Source organism: Peromyscus maniculatus, chromosome 4, assembly GCF_049852395.1.
Source record: "Peromyscus maniculatus bairdii isolate BWxNUB_F1_BW_parent chromosome 4, HU_Pman_BW_mat_3.1, whole genome shotgun sequence".
In the NCBI taxonomy this organism is placed as follows: Eukaryota; Metazoa; Chordata; class Mammalia; order Rodentia; family Cricetidae; genus Peromyscus; species Peromyscus maniculatus.
This window is the reverse complement of record NC_134855.1, coordinates 49,367,865-49,382,254: the sequence shown is the minus strand read 5'-3', so window position 1 is coordinate 49,382,254 and position 14,390 is coordinate 49,367,865. Positions and strand designations below refer to the sequence as shown.

The following is a 14,390-nucleotide window of genomic DNA, read 5'->3' as shown; positions in this document are numbered from 1 at the left end:
GATAAGAATTATGGGTTAATTTAAGTGTAAGAGCTAGTCAGTAATAAGCCTGAGCTAATGGCCATACAGTCTGTAATTAATATAAGCCTCTGTGTGTTTATTTGGGTCTGAGTGGCTGTGAACTAGGTGGAACACAAGAAAACTTCCAGCTCCACAAGAGTCCTTAAATCTCCTTAAAACTAGACACTGATTTTGTTGTTAACTGGCTCACAATGTTTTTAACTCAGATAAACAGGAATTTGTGATCTGCCAGGTGTAGTGGTGCACACTCTTAGTCCCAGCACTCGGGAGGATGAGGCAGGCAGAGTTCTATGAGTTTGAGGCCAGCCTGGTCTACAGAGAGAGTTCCAGGACAGACAGGACAGTAAAACCCAGCCTAAAAAAAAAAAAAAAAGTGTGATCTATAAGACAGGCAGAGGCAGAGGCAGAGGCATGGTCGTAATAAAGACCGGAAGCTGAGTTTTTATCTGCTGAGGAGTTGGTGAGAACCTGGGGATTAAGAGGCTTGGAGCAGGAACGCCTTTAATCCCAGTACCGGGGAAGGAGCCCTCTCTGTGGGACACGACCAGAAGGGACCCAAACGTTCTGCCTGAGGCCAACCCAGGGCCCAACTTTCCTGTGTTTTTCTGTTGCAAAATCCAACAACTTGGAGGTGTTGGTGAGATTGCCCTTCTGAACAACCTGCTCAGCTGAGATCCATTCAGGAGAGGTTTCTCAGAAGCCTACAGTCTGCAGTCTGAGGAAACAAGATCAGCTGAGGAGCTGACAATGAGCAAATCGTGACCAGAGAACACAAAAAAAGGCACCGCCAACCACCGAATCAGATCACCAGAATCATAAGCCTACCCTACACCGACTGGGAACAGGTAAGCCCCCATCTCTGGATCAGCAGACCAGGTCTCTAACCCCTAGGCCCCAGCCACGGGAGTCCCAGGGACCAGACAGCTACCTTTCCCTGCTCCCCCACCAGAAAACAAAACCAAACCAAAAAGAAAACCAACCCCTACGAACCCAACAACCACTGCACCAATTGGAACAGCTGCTCCCTGAGAGAGAACCCACTAACACTGATTGGACTAAGCTGTTCCTGGAGAAACAGAGCCCAACAGCACCGATTCGACCAAGAACTCCTAGTGGACCAAGACTATCAGAACAGGAGAGGCACCTTCAGACACAGACACCGCCTGCACCAAGCAGAGGAAGAGATGAGTAGACGTCAGTGCAAAAATACAGGCAACAACATAAGACCTATATGACAACATCAGGACCTAGCGATTCTACACCTGCAAGACCTGAACATACCAAGGCAGAAAAAGCAGAAGACTTACTTTTTTAAAGGGACATAAATTACTTAAACAATATTAAAGGATTCACCAGATTTTCATTTTTAAAATGCTAGATCATTTTAGTTTTTAAAAATACTACTGAGCTGGGCAGCGGTGGGGCACATAAAATTCTATCCTGCTAACTGCTGTAACTGGGCAGTAATGGCTCACACATTTAATCCCAGCACTTGGGAGGCAGAGGCAGGTGAATCTCTGTGAGTTCAAGGCCAGCCTGGGCTACAGAGCAAGATCCAGGACAGGCTCCAAAGCTACACAGAGAAACCCTGTCTCAAAACAAACAACAAACAAAAATCCAAACAAACAAAACAAAAAACGAGGGTTCAGGAATGAGGTGGATTAAGGTCGAATGTATGTGCAGCCAAGGCTGGACAAGGGTCCCTGGAAGGCTGTGCAGTTCCAGACTCCAGGGAAGCTCAAATCTCCTGTGCAAAATCGCAAGCTAGAAAGGTGTGACTCCGTGTTAAGACTATGTCTGTCTGTGTGGTGCTGGGTCAAGGCCTGGAAGGACGTAAAGGGACAGAAATTAGAGAGGAAAATGTTTTGTGTATGAGAGATGAATCGGGATGAAGGTCAGAGAAGGCCTTTCATTTTACCTTTTAAGTAACTCTTAATGATGCTGCAATTTATTTATTTTGTCACTGTTGTTGATTCAGGAGGCTGGTTGATTTGGCAAAGCTTATTGGTATTAACGGAAACCAATTGCTGTTTTTGTTCAAGTAATAAATAATGCCCTTCTAAACACAGAGTGGAATACATTTTAGAAATAGCTGTGGAATGGAAGGTCAAAACAAAAGTAGGGTGAGGTGATTTCTGTGCGCCTCCACACTCTGCATTTAGTAGTTTGACTTTCGGGCCCCAAATAGGATTTTTGCTCAATAGTAATTTTTTTTGTTTGTTTTGGTTTGTTTTGTTTTTGGAACAGAGTTTTCTCTGTGTAACAGCCCTGGCTGTCCTAGAACTCTCTTTGTAGACCAAGCTGGCCTACATAGATCCTCTTGCCTCTGCCTCCCCAGGGCTGAGATTAAAGGCATGCACCCCTACTGCCCAAGAGCTCAATAGCATTTTTAAAGATTTGTTTGTTTGTTTGATTGTTTGTTTGTTTGTCGAGACAAGGTTTCCCTGTCTAGTTTTGGTGCCTGTCCTGGATCTTGTTCTGTAGACTAGTCTGGCCTCGAACTCACAGAGATCCGCCTGCCTCTGCCTCTGCCTCCCGAGTGCTGGGATTAAAGGTGTGCACCATCGCCGACCCGGCTCTCGTTTGCTCTTCTTATTGCCGGAGGCAGCAGTTTTGTCCTCAGCTTTTTGCCAAGATAATGAATGGTTAAATGGTCCTGCTTTTCTTTAATTCTGCTGGCCACAGCAGAGCATCTGATGTGGTGAAAGCAGCTGCATCCCAAACCCCTGACATCAATCATTCCTACACTTGGGGAGTTGCACACCTTAGAGGTACTTCCTTTCTCATGGTAGAAGCGAAGCAAGCCAGAAACCAGCCTGTGCCTGCTCCTTTTGCAGCCAGGTCTCCCGCCTAGGGCCAGATCTGCTGGTCAGTGCTCTGACCCATGGCTTCATTGGGCAGTGAGATCCGTTTCCTAGAAAAGATGGTCTTGGTGGCTCTCAGGAGCAACTGCTTGTGAACTGACCCGTGGGGTCTAGAGCTGGAGGCAGTGACGGGTCATTTGCACAATTCTCAACTTTAAAAAAACTTATCTGGATTAAGCTCATATATGTGATGATGCACGTAATTTCATATATATATATATATATAAAACATATATATAATATAATATAGCAATACATCATGTAATTTATCAATACATAAAAATGGGAAGGGCAACTCAATTTCGTTCCTGTATGAATGTGCAGTGACTAAAGTTTGGAGACTAGCGCTCTGGGTGACAGCTCTGTAAAAGCAGGACTCTGGCTCACCAGTGCACCCTCAGCAGACACCCAGGCAGTGTACGCTTGGCTGAAATGTAGCCAGCACCGAGAGAGAGCACGTTCAGGCATCCGTCTGTAAGTTCAGGAGCGAATGGGGGGGAAGGGAAGCCCTGGGAACAACCTGTAAGGTCACTCCTCCCCACCAAGAACAATGATGATCCAGCCCGGGGCCTCCCACAGGCTGGGCAAGCCCTGTATCATTGAGCCGCATGCCCGGCCCGAGTGTAAGGTGCTTGGATTCAGTAGTTACCTACCGTCACAGTGAAACGTGGATGGGAGACCCGGTGGGGGCAGGGGCTGTCAAGAACCTGCAAAGTCACTTAGGAAAATTCTGTCCCCTGGGTTCCCTCTCTCGGCTTTGCTGACCTCCCACACAATCTAATTCCAGCTCCTCCCTTCTCGGCTGATACAAAGACCTCCGTCGGCTTTGAGGTGGGGGCGGGGCAGGCCTGAGCCGGAGAGAAAGGGAAGCCCGCAGCAGGACGCTCAGCCAAGAGGGAAAGCGGCCGACTCTGCGGGCCCTCCCGCTCCTCCGGCAACAAGGTGAAGAAGGGGAGCCTCCTCCGGTTCTCGTGACGTTGAAACAGTCACCCACCATGTGGGTGTGGATTCACCCCTAGAGCCTGAATGTGTCTGTGCGACACAGCTCTTACCCCATAACCGGGTGGTTGGTTTGTTTTTTGTCATTTTTAGAATTCTGCATCAGTCAAACTGCAAACTGTCTTTTTCTTCCTCCCTCCCTCCCTCCCTCCCTCCCTTCCTTCCTTTCTCTCTCTCTTCTTCCTTTCTCTCTCTCTCTTCTTTCTTCTTTCTTTCTTTTCTTTCTTTCTTTCTTCCTCCTCCTCCTCCTTCCTTCCTTCCTTTTCTTTTCTTTTCTTTTCTTTTTTTTTTTTTTACCGGTTGTTTTCTTCTTAAAAACCTGAGAATTGGAAGGCTGGGTGGGTGTAGGATCGGCACAAAGTAGTGGAAACACCCGACTCACCCACCAAAGAACAGCCCGAGCTAGCGTTCTCTGGGTGGGGGAGGCCTCAGCTGCTGTATTTGGAGGCACAGGTGTGACCTTTGGCTGGACAGGTCCACGGGGTCAGCCTACCCTAAGAGAGGGTCTGGGGCTAACCGTGACCCGCAGAACAGGTTCCTACAGTCAGACTGGCCACCAGCCTTGCTTCTCAGGCCGGCCTGCTCTGTGGGAATCTGACCGTTAGGACAGAAGCAGCAGCAGCCAGTGTCAGTGCATTGGGTAGTGACAACACCCCTACACACACACACACACACACACACACACACACACACACACACACACTCTGGAGAGGGGCTGCTTGCAGAAAGCTGTTCCTGCCAAGGGCTCTCCTGCTCCCGGGAAAACAAGAGAGTTACAGCTTCCAAGTCTCCACAAGGAGACAGAACTGAGGCCCTCCTCCACTGGACCACCTGCCAGACTCCTCAGAAAGGCGTTTTTCTCCCGTCTTGCTCTATTTCATTTTATTTTTAAATCAATATTTAAAGTTAGCACCGATAGCAATGAGTTTCAATATGACATTTTCATACATGTGTCCTTATACTTTATTCATGCTCCTTACTGATTTAAGATGTGAAACGTCATGGAAACCTTCCAGACATTTTTCATATGAGGTTTAATCACAGAAAATAATTGTACATATTTGTGGGGTGCGATGTGATGTTTGGACATAGGTTTATATTTTGAAGTGGTTAGCATTTTCTTTGTATGTGTTGATAGGAACATTTAAAAATTGCTCTCTTGATAATTTTGCTTGTGTGTGTGTGTGTGTGTGTGTGTGTGTGTGTGTGTGTGTGTGTGTGTAGGCCAGAGGTCAAGGCAGTGTTTTCCTCAAATCACTTTCTCCTCTTTTTTCCCCAGACACATCTGTCGGTGGAGCTCAGGATTCAGCTAGACTGGTTAGCCAGAGAACAGGATCCCCCTGTTTCTGCCTCTTGAGCATTCTCGGAGGTCCTCACTTGACTTGTGGAATGTGGTGATGATCTAGCAACCCCAGCCTTTCCTGGACGGTCTGGTCCCTCTGACTTGCCCTGTAGACTCTACCCAGTGCAATGACTTGTTCTACTAACAGATACGACTTTTCAAAAACTGGAGTTCATCCTGGAGTACCCCCTACCCCTCACCCCCGCCACCAACTCCTTCCGTCTCCTTGATTTTGTTTTCTTTCCCCTGCAGTTTTTCAGTCTGCCCTGACCATAGGGACCCACTCAGCGGTCCACCTTCAGATGGTGGGGAGATGATTCGAGGGAGGGGTGGGTTCACACCTGTTACAATCGTGCCTACCTACTGTACTCTCCGTTCTCTCTTTCCTTTTTAAAATCAATCTTATTTTTTTTATTAGTTTGTTTAAATTGTCGTACAAAATAATGGGTTCCATTGTGACATTTACATATATGTATATGGATATCATTGTTATGCTTCCTCGTTAAGGAAATTGTATTCCCAAAAGTTCCCAGCACGCTTCTTGAAGGCTTTATTCAATTCAGGGAAGAAAAAGAAGGCAAATCAGAATTCCAAACCTCAAGTTCCAACAAGGAGTGGCCAGCCTGATGGCTACTCCCCATGTATGAACTTGTCTGACATTTTTTTCAATCCTGAGACATAATTTGGGTGACTAATATCCCCTGGGATAGGCCAAACACTTGATCCCTCCCCACCACACCCATATCCTCCAGTGGGTCTCAAAAAACATGTGCTGATTGTTAGGCTGCGTCAGAACCTTCAAAGCAAGATGCTGCCCCCTTCCTCCTCTGGCTGGCCTTGACAGAGACCTCAGGGTGATGGTTGGTAGAAGCAGCCAGGGTCCATGCTGAAAGAAGAAAGCATTACCCACTGGCAAGTGCCTTGGCCATGGAGAGACAGCTGCCGGGCTTTTGAGGGGAATCAGAAGAAAAACAGAGAAAGGGAGTGTGGATAAACGAAAAGGAGTGGTAAGGGAGCTTGTGGGAAGACACTCTATGGCCATCTGGATTCACGCGAGAGGAAATATGGAAGACAACCTGGAAGCCCCTCCCGTCTTTGGGGTCCCCGGTCCTGAACTCGGCTCCACTCCCTGGCTGGCAGCAGCCTTTCTTGTTGAGGTCTGCAAAGGGCAGAGTATGGAAAAGCCTGGGACAGGCTTGGGAAGGGGGCAGGGAAAGTGGCTATTTGTCATCAGATTTCTTTGCTTAAACAATGCCCGGTGTCACCAAGGGATCAGCGAGGTGACATTACCTTCCTGCACTCAGAGTGTTGTCGACTTCTCTCCCTGCCCCCCAGTAAGGCTGAGACCGTAATTATAGGGAAGGTGAAGGATTTTGCATCTCTCTGGAAAACCAGTCAGACTCTCCCCATCCCCCCCGCCCGACTCTGCTCCTTTTAAATCCTGGGATTTTCCATCATTAACCATCAAATGAATTCTTAAATAGTTTCTTGCTAATCCCTGTCTAGGTGATTACAGACACACACATACACACACACAGTCTGGCTGAAGCAAGCAGCAGCGGGCAGAGCCGTATTGATGGCAGCCATCCTGAATTATTTGTTCAAAGAGAAGGAATGTCCTGGGGCTTTGCAGGCAATAAGCACATCAGAAGTCCAGGGATGCAGCTCTCTGGGTGGTGGAGCCTGATTGCCCATCCCTAGGCTGCCCTGTGGGTGTGGCATCACCGGTCCCTCTTCCTTGAGCCTGGCTCACTCAGGTGGCTTGGAGCTCTGGGGCTTACCACTCAGGAGGGGCTGTGTAGGAGGGTGGGTGTCAGGAGAAGATTGTTGTTGTTGTCACATACCTTAGAGACTCCATTTTCTGGTCAAGACGTCATTCTGCTTTTTAGCTTCCAACATGCCATTGCCAGGGACCTGATGGAACAATTTATTTAGCATGGTAAACTGGGGGTGGAAAGAAATTGCTGACATGCAGTTTTGATTGTTGCAGTTTTTAAAAATTCCATGCAGGAGGCTCCCTCCCTTCATCCAAGGTTTCCAGCTCATTTTGAAAACGAGCCATCCACTGATACGTGAATTTTTATTGTGATTACTCATAGACTGAATATTATCCCACCATAAAAAGCAGTGAAGCTCGATCCAGCAAATGTCATAGGTAAGTCTCAGACAGACTGTGCTAGGGAAGACAAGATGCCTCAGTGGCTAAGGGGCCAGATGCGTAAGTCTGACAACCTAAGTTCAACCCCCAGACTGGAATTCATATAAAGGTGGAAGGAGTGAATAGACTTCGCAGAGCTGTCCTCTAACCTACACACACACACACACACACACACACACACACACACACACACCATACACACAAACCATACACACACACACATACACACAATAATTAATATATTTTTAATGTTATAAAAGTTCATGCTAGCTGGGCGGTGGCGGTGCATGCCTTTAATCCCAGGCAGATCTCTGTGAGTTTGAGGCCAGCCTGGTCTACAGAGTGAGATCCAGGACAGATACCAAAACCACACAGAGAAACCCTGTCTTGAAAAAAAAAATAAAAATAATAAAAAAAAAAGTTCATGCTAAGTGAAAGAAGCCACAAAAGGCCACATGTTGGGTGATTTCATGAAACTTCCAAATTGGCAGATCTATAGAGACAGGAAGCAGATTTGTGAATAACAAGCCCTGAGTGGAGAAAGAAGGAGAGTGGCCAGTGGTGACACTTTGCAATTAAATAGTAGTGATAACGACATCATCGAGAATAGATTAGACATCCCCAAATGACAGATTGTCTGTTATATGAAATTTTTAAATGCTAGACTTTAAGTAGGGGGTTGTCTTAACCTTCATCTTTAGCAGAAGGCTTCATTCCTGAGTCCAGCCTCAGATTACAAAATTGGAACTTGTTAAAAGCTTTCCAGAGTTAATCAGCCACCAATTTCCCCCAATCAACCCAATAAAGGAAACATTTGATTAGGTGGCCCGGTGGCAGCCGCTCCTTGTATACTGACCTTGGTCGGTGTTAATCATTGTAAGGCTGAGTCTTATGCAAGCCCAAGGAGGCTCTTACAGAGGCCAGCCAAGAAAGCAGCAGGGTGGAGATGAATGTGTCCAGTCCAGGGAACTGAAAGACACCCTGAAGCCTAGGAGTTTGCCCTCACTGAACCACAGAGGATAAAGTGCCTTTCCCCGGCCACTCCTTAGAGTGGGGACAGGCAGACTGGCATTTTTGTTTAAAAAAAAAAAAGAAAAGAAAAAAATGTTTTCAGGACAGAAACACAAAACCTATCCTTCGTGTCCCTCAGGCAAAGGGAAAGAAGCAGAGGAACTTGGATATTTCCTGCTTTAAAACAAAACATTTAGGAGCCGGGTGGTGGTGGTTCACACCTTTGATCCCAGCACTCAGGAGGCAGAGGCAGGCGGATCTCTGAGTTGGAGGCCAGCCTGGGCTACAGAGCTAGTTTCAGGACAGTCAGGGCTATGCAGAGAAACCCAGTCAAGAAAAACCAAAACAAACAAAAACCATCTAGGGCTGGGAGGTGGCTCCTTGTTTAAGAGTACTGGCTGCTCCTCGAGAGGACCGGGCTTGGTTTCCCATCACACACACACAGTAGTTCAAAACCTCTGTAACTCCAGTAACTCAAGCAAGCACCCATACATACAAAATAAAACCTTTTTACTTTATTTTTTAATAATTGATTTATTTTTATTTTATATGCATTTGTGTTTTGCCTGTATGTGTGTCTGTGTGAAGGTGTCAGATTCCCTGGAACTGGAGTTACAGACAGTTGTGAGCTGCCATGTGGGTGCTGGGAATGGAACTCAGGTCCTCTGGAAGAACAGCCAGTGCTCTTAACCACTAAGCCATCTCTCCAGCCCCCTAAAAACTTTTTAATTTAAAAAACAACTTGATTTTCTAATCCTTTAATTCTTTTGTTTGCTTGTTTGTTGGTGCTTTCAAGACAGGGTCTCAATATGTAACCGGCTGTCCTGGAACTCACTGTGTATATATAGACCCGGCTGACCTCATAGAGATCTGCCTGCCTCTGCCTCCCAAGTACTGGGATTAAAGGCGGGCGCCAGAACACCTGGCTCTAATCAGGTAATTCTAAGGCTTTTACAACATAAACTATGCAGCTATATGTATGTTTGCATACACTTATGGGTAATACATACATTCGAAGAATCCCAGCAGGTCACTCGAGTCTCTTAACTGGGTTGTATCATGGCAGGATCAGGAGAATTCAAACTGAACTGTCTCTCACTTGGACACTCCACAAATATCAGTGGGGGGAAAAAAGTATGGAAGGATCGCTCCAGATTATGGGAAGCTAAACAGGCCTAAGAGAAGCTACAGTGCATGAAACTTGGCTAGAGCCTGGATCGGAAATTATTTTTTAATTAAGCTGCATCATTAAGCTAAGGTGTGGTGGTGATATCCTGTAATTACTCCAGCATTCAGAAGGCCGAGGCAGGAGGATCAGGAATTCAAAGTCATCCGAGGCTACATTGTGAGATACTGTCTCAAAAATAAATGACGGAATAGCCAGGTGTGATGATGATTATCTTTCATCCCTGAACTCGGGAATCTGAGGCCAGCCTTGTTTACACAGTGAATTCCAAAGAGACCTTGTCTCAAGCAAATAAATAAAAGAATTACTAGGAGGATTGAGAAATTGCAATGTAGACTATTGGAAACTGGAATTGTATTTGTGATCAATGTTAAAACTCCTAGATGTCCCAGGCAGTGATGACACACACCTTTAATCCCAGCACTCAGGAGGCAGAAGCAGGCAGATCTCTGAGTTCAAGGCCAGCCTGGTCTACAGAGTGAGTTCTAGGACAGCCAGGGCTACACAGAGAAACCCTGTCTCAGAAAATCAACAAAACAAACCCCCTCCCAGATGTGCCCTTTGTAAGACACAACTGCAGACGGACTGCTTTGGGGAGGCGTAGACTGAAGGGGTGGAATCTTAACAGGTGTACAGTTAACCTTCCTGTGTGTACATGTATGTGGAAAGAGAGGTAATACTCATACAGGCTTTTCATTTGTTACCTAACAATTGTCCATACAAAGACAAGCCAAGGTCTGGTCTTTGCTGTTTAAAACTCCCTGCCATTTATTTTATCACTGCAGTAGTAAAGAGTAGAGCAGGTAGGACTTTAATTCTGAGTCACTAGGCATTTTCTTGTAGCTTCCTTTTTCCTTAATTTAATTATAAAACCCACACTCCCAACCAACCGAGAGTGCACTTTCCAGGGCCCTCTTGGCGGCCAGCTCTGTCTGTTTGCTCACAGGGGTGGGGGCACGACAGGACATGACTGCCAGCTGCCTTTCTCCTCTGCCAGCTGATCTGGGCCCAGGCAAAGGCATCTGACCTGGAGAGATGGCTTTTTCCAATCGATCCCCATCCTCCCACCCCGAGCGGCCTTCATGATTTTACACATGCGCACTCAAGCTACACATACCTCTGATGATCCAGGGCTTTTTGACTGGTGATAAATCCTGACCCCTGCAGTAATTAGTCTCATTATGACACACTTCTGGTCTGTGGGACAACTTGCCAGAAACTTGGGCTCCTAAATAGGCAAAGGGACCTTGAATCTCAGGTTTTTTACTTTTATATTGAATTTTATTGACCAATAACTTAAACTGCACTCGTGAATGAGTGCATGTGTGTGTGTTTCCACTCACGTGTGTGTGCATGCATGCACACTCATGTATTTATGTATGTGGTGGCCAGAGGTCAACGTTGGTGTCTTGTTTTTTTGAGACAGGCTATTTCACTGAACCCGGAAGTCACTCATTAGGCTGGCCTGGCTGGCCAATGAGCTCCAGGAATCTACCTGTCTGCACCTCCCCAGAACTAGTTATAGATAGTGTCTCCACACCCATTGTTTCCCATGGGCTCTGGGGATCAAACTCAGGTCCTCACTTTTGAGCAGCAGGTACTCACTGAGCCATCTCCCCAGCCCCGGCTTAACCTCTTCAAGCCTCAGTTTCTTCATCTCCAAAACAGAGTGGCATAACCACCCCACAGAGCTAATTGAGCATCAATTACTAAGACTGTGTACACACAGTGCCCAGCACACGCAGCACATCACAACTAACCAATCTCAAAAGGACTCTTTAAACATCTTGATCTCAACTGTTCTGACAGTAGGTTATGAAAATCAGACATCATTTCAAGAAGTAACCTTAATCATAGAAAACGGATTATTTAGTAAAGAATTTAACTTTTCCTGAACAATTCACTGTGAGAAAAAAAAATTGAAAAATGATACTTTTAAAGGGCAAACTTATTACACAGTGACACTTCCAAGGTTTATTATTCCCAGTATTTAACTACTTATCTTTTCAATTTTTACACAAAGCTAATCATTAATATTATCGTATTCTAGAAGTAATTATTTTAAAAGCTTTTGCTGTAATAGCTGAAGCCTCTCTGGCTATTTCTGGTATCGAAGAAGAGGAAAGTGTTTATTTCTCTAGGACTGACAAAAAAGAGATTGATTTTTTGATGCCAAGAAATCACTTAGCATTCATGTGACTTCAACTTCATGGCATCTTGGAATATGTTTATCCTTAATCAAAATTCTTCTAGAGGCGAGATGCCAACTGTCTCTCTCTTTCTCCTACCTTCCCTCAGCAGTCAGGAGAGAGGCTGGAGACAAGGTCATGATCTTAAGCTTTTCAGCCACGAGGTTAACATTTGAGATGTCACCTGCTACCCACCCACGATCGAGTGAACACTTCCCACACAATTCTACTTAACACCTCCTGTCTAAAGGATAATATGAGAGCTAGCTTTCTGGAAGAGAAACTGAGGCATAGAAAGGGATTGAAAGCTTCCAGACTTGGGTCCCAGAGTCCACCATTCATCATGTGAAATATAGTCAGTAATAGATGTACACGTTTTCCAAATAGCCTCATTCCCACACTTGACTTCAGGGGAGGAAATATCGTCTTTTACATTGCCCCCACATTCAATGCAAATGAAGACAAAGGGGTTTTTTAACATATACATAATAAACATGAATTTGGTAGAGAACAAATCTTTCTATGCATTACTGTGGAAGGCTAAGTGTGTAGGTCAGTGGTGGAACACTTGCCCAGCACTCATGAAGCCCTGAGTTTGATCTCCAGCCCTGAAAAAAAAAAAAAAAAAGAAAGAAAAAAAAAAGAGTTATTGTTAGTTTAACCATGTCAAAGTGACAGATCATTTTAAACAGGGAGATATAAATACAATTTTATAGTAATTTTATGAACCCCATTTGCAGATGGGGGAACTAAGGCACAGAAGGTTAAGTAGTTTGCCAGGAGTCATGGAAAGCTCCTGGGCATGGACAGACACACTTCACTCACAGTCACGGACTCCTGGAGTCAGAGAGGCCAAGAGGGCTTTCTAAGTTTGCTCTTTTTACTTAGCATTTAATATTTTCTCATGAAAATATTTCAGGTATCACATGCATAATTTTTCACATTAGAAAACTCAAAGGACCAGTTCTAAACAACCAACCACACATACGAGCTCACTCTTCCTTTAAAGACCATGGAACTCTATTTGTGAGTGATATTCCATAACCTCCCAGATATACTCAAACATCATTTCATTGCCCACCCACCGGGTGTCGGCTGGAGCTATTGTATATGGCACCCATTGCATCTTTACAAAGTCACCACAAGGTATAAACCAAAACTCCAATTTCAATTTTACATGTGCCTTGGGGCAGTATGTAGCTTATAAAATGGAATAATTATGTGCACAGTAGCACTGTCCTCATATATCTGTTGATCTCTTTTTCTTAAGAATATGGTGACGCTGGATACCCAAGTGATTGTTATTGGACCAGTATCCCCAGGGATCATTAGTCCCAGTCTGTTCGGGCAGATGTGTTTTATAAAAGTCCTCTGTAAAGTATAGTCTATTACATAGCAATTTTCTCTGGGTTGAAAATTCCACAAAGACAGGGGAGGGAGGCTCCTGAGACTCAGGAGGCCCCCTTTCTGAGCTTATATAAGCCATATGAAATTGTCAGGGGAGAGGGGACACCTAAGTGGTATAACTGCCTGCCAGTTTTGCAGGGGACGGCAATAATGCCACCGTCACCCATGCCAGGATGGGCTTTTCAGTGAGGAGACAGCTGCCCGAGTCACCCGTGCTCCTGATAAACTCACTGGTTCACCAAGCAGGACTTGGATGGACTCATTTCTTTGGTCCATCATTACCTTCTCCATTTGGAGTGAACAGAAGCAGATGCACCAGGAAAAGTCATATAACAAGCTGGGGTTGAGGACCAACACTGTGGGTTTCAGATGGCAAGTAGGAATCATTTCAGATGCTTAATCCCAATTAACAGATGATGGTGTGAGAATCTGGGAAAGACCATGATCCCCTGGGCTCAGAGGCAGAGTGCTGGGAATAGGGACCACAGGTAGCAGGTAACAGGTCTGTGTCTGTCTTGGGTACAGGGAGCTGGGGTTTGAGGTGTGCTAACCAATGCCAACCCAGCTCCTTCACTTTAAAGATGAAGAGACTGAGGCCACAAAGCTTATAGATCCTACTATGTTAACAAAACAAAACTAGTGAGAAGCCAAGGCTAAACTCAATTTTCACCTCTTAGTCAAGATGTTAACACAGTTGAGTGACTCCCACGTTGACTCCCGATGCCAAGGAGGATGTAAGGGCAGCCCGGCAGGTAAGCAAACTGTGCTAGCACAAATGTCTCCATGTGACTGAATCCAGTGCCCCTCATGTTAGGAGGCCAGAGAGCCCTGAAGCAGGTGTGACCCACAGTGGCCAAGTGGGCACCATATGATTCCCTCTCTACTGTCATTCCCCTGTGGCTGCTAGTAAGAGTGTCCTTAAAGAGGGCCAGACAGAGCATGGCAGGGCTGGGTCAGGAGCTGTAGCCACAGCCTCAGCTCATTACTAAGCTCTGGGAGAGGCTGTTCAAGAATGCACTGGTCATGAGCAGGCTGCTGCCCTTCTTATGCCCCCAGGCACATCTCTCTCTGGCATCACATCATTGCCTGTTTTACAAGCCTGCAGGGGTGACTCACATGTCCTCGTGTGTGTGTGTGTGTGTGTGTGTGTGTGTGTGTGTGTGTGTGTGTGTGTGTGTGATGTGGTGTGGTGTGGTGTGGTGTGATTCACAGA

At 45.8% G+C, this 14,390-nt stretch overlaps 1 long non-coding RNA gene across 2 annotated transcripts in view; it reads right to left on the bottom strand.

Moving 5' to 3' along the window:
- Positions 1-5,759: 5,759 nt before the first annotated feature.
- Positions 5,760-14,390, bottom strand: part of LOC107399624 (uncharacterized) — a 57,607-nt gene continuing 48,976 nt past the window's right edge. The window contains exons 3-4 of one of the 2 annotated variants that reach the window (XR_013050511.1): positions 7,071-7,140; positions 5,760-6,385 (exon numbers count right to left, since the gene is read on the bottom strand). This is a non-coding gene — a long non-coding RNA (uncharacterized LOC107399624). The remainder of the gene's footprint in view (positions 6,386-7,070; positions 7,141-14,390) is intronic. The other variant, XR_013050510.1, reaches the window with a different exon arrangement.